Source organism: Octopus bimaculoides, chromosome 4 (genome assembly GCF_001194135.2).
Source record: "Octopus bimaculoides isolate UCB-OBI-ISO-001 chromosome 4, ASM119413v2, whole genome shotgun sequence".
Lineage (NCBI taxonomy): Eukaryota > Metazoa > Mollusca > Cephalopoda > Octopoda > Octopodidae > Octopus > Octopus bimaculoides.
Window position 1 is genome coordinate 74261590 of NC_068984.1, and position 2414 is coordinate 74264003.

The window sequence follows — 2414 nt, forward strand, 5'->3', positions numbered from 1 at the left end:
CAAAACCAGATGGTAAAAACCAGGTCTTTAGCAACATACATAATAGTAAATCATGCAAATAAAGTATCAATAGCGAACTCCTTCGCTTCCGACGCCGTGGTTTCTCCAGCATTGCCCTAGGTTCAATGAACAAAAGTCAGTAACGTACCGTATACTATCGGCGGGCTGACTAAGCTGACTTGGTGATGTCTTGTTCGGCGGCTGCCTGAGTTGGTGGCTGGCTTTTAGTGCATCGAGTTTCCCAACTCTGTGTTCGCTTGCAGACGTTTCTGCTTTTCAGCATGAACTAACTCTTGGGGCTTCACATATCTTCCCCACCAGCCCATCCAGCTAACGTTTGAAGTCACAGCGTAGAAGGTCAACATACACGCACATACGAAGGTAACTGAAAACTTCATTGGCTGACTAAGGTATTCTCATGGAAGGTGACCAAATGAGGTTTATTTTTCAACATAGTTCCCCTCGCAGTCCACACATTTCTACCGTCAGTGTTGTAGTACTCCGATCCAATTTGTGAAGAAGCTTTCGTCCTGTTGCTCACAAATGTCATCAAAAGCAGATATGACGCCATTATCACTGCGATACTGGGTGTTTCCACTGGGTGTTTCCACTGGGTGTTTCCACTGGGTGTTTCCACTGGGTGTTTCCACTGGGTTTTCCACTACATGGATTGTATCTTTGCCTCAGGCTTAAAGTGATGAAACCAACACTCGTCTAGGGTTAGGAAACGTTTGGCCTGCCTCAAACAATGTCATAGTTTCCCGTGATGTAATCAACCTTTTGATCAGGTGTCAGAAGATGTGGCACCCATTGAGCAGAATATTCTCAACTCTCTCATAGGACATGCTAATAACATTAGCTATTTGATTTATAGTCAGTCGCCTGTCATCTCTGAACATGTAGTGAACAAGATCAATGTTTTCCTCGCTGGTGGGTGATAGTTTCAGGACGTCTAGACCTTGGGTCATGTCATGTTCAAGACGTTCCCTTCCCTACCTAAATTCAACTGCCCATTTTTGCACTGTCAATAAAGCTTGAGTATTATCTTCTAATGTAGAAACTATGTCAGTATGAATGTCCTTGAGGGTTCAGCCTTTTTCTGCAGGTACTTGATAACACCACGATACCAAATTTGTCCATTTTCAAGAGTAGTCGCCACTAGTTACTTTTGCAGTCTTCTTTAAACAGCCAGATGCCATTTTACCTCGAATGAAACAATACAGTTATTAATTAGAGACGTTGAAATTATTTCATGCAAGATATCAAATCTCTAGCAACATTCCTTCATAGGTAGCCCGTGAACTTTTCGACCCATTTCGTATACGTGCTTACTTAAATTCTTACGCGCGCGTGCAGAGAGAGAAAGGCATAGACACATGCACACACACACATATGCATACGTATATGCATATAAGCTAGATATCCCTCAAATAAAAAATTAGCGTCTTCGGGAAAACCGCGGCTGGTGTTATTTTGATAGCAGGTCTACTTAGTGATGCCTGATGTGGATTTAAGCTACAATACGCGTAGGAAAATAGTACAATGGATAGAATATTTCAGGTTTAGAGAGCTACGTGGCGTCCCACACCACTTAGAAGAAGAACTATAGCATGTCGGAGTGTGTGATATGTTCCTCACCTAAACACTCATATGATATCAGGCACAATGAATCTAATTCTAGTTCAGACCTGGTTGTTCGGTCGAGATATAGATATTTCTGCTCAATTAGAGCTGATCCGAAGTTACGAAACAACGGCAATAACTTCAATGATATGCAGGCTACAAAAAAACCATCGCTTTACCAAACTATTTCTACTTTTGGCACTAAACATAGTGAGAGGAGGTAGACAAAGAGAGGAAGAGAGAAAGATGGTTGGTGACACGTGACTTAGTGGATTATATATCACGTCTGCTTTACTAAATACTAACATTTGTTTTGGTTGGGATTTTTGTGTGTATGTATGTGCATATGTGTGTCAGGGGATATTCGGAAAGCTAAAGTAGAAAAAGGACTTGTGGAGGCTAATCGGATTATCTAATTAGTTCAATAAGAAATTTACCCTCCCACTGAGAATATCAATAATAAAGAAATCAAAGGAAGATAAAGAAGACTAAGAACTAAGAATGTGGCCTATTAAATTTCAACAGGAATCAACATCACGCTGATAATAAATTCGGAAGTTGAAATAATTGTCTAAAAAGTAATTAAATGAATTATTGAAATAGATTAGCGTGGGTGTGTAGAAAGAAGTTTGCTTCCCAACCACACAGTCCCGGGTCCAGTCCCACAACGTGACACATTGGACAAGTGTCTTGTACTATAGCCTCAGGCCGACCAAAGCCATGTGAATTGATTGGGGGACAGAAACTGAAAGAAGCCTGTCGTATGTATGTATATATATATATATATATAT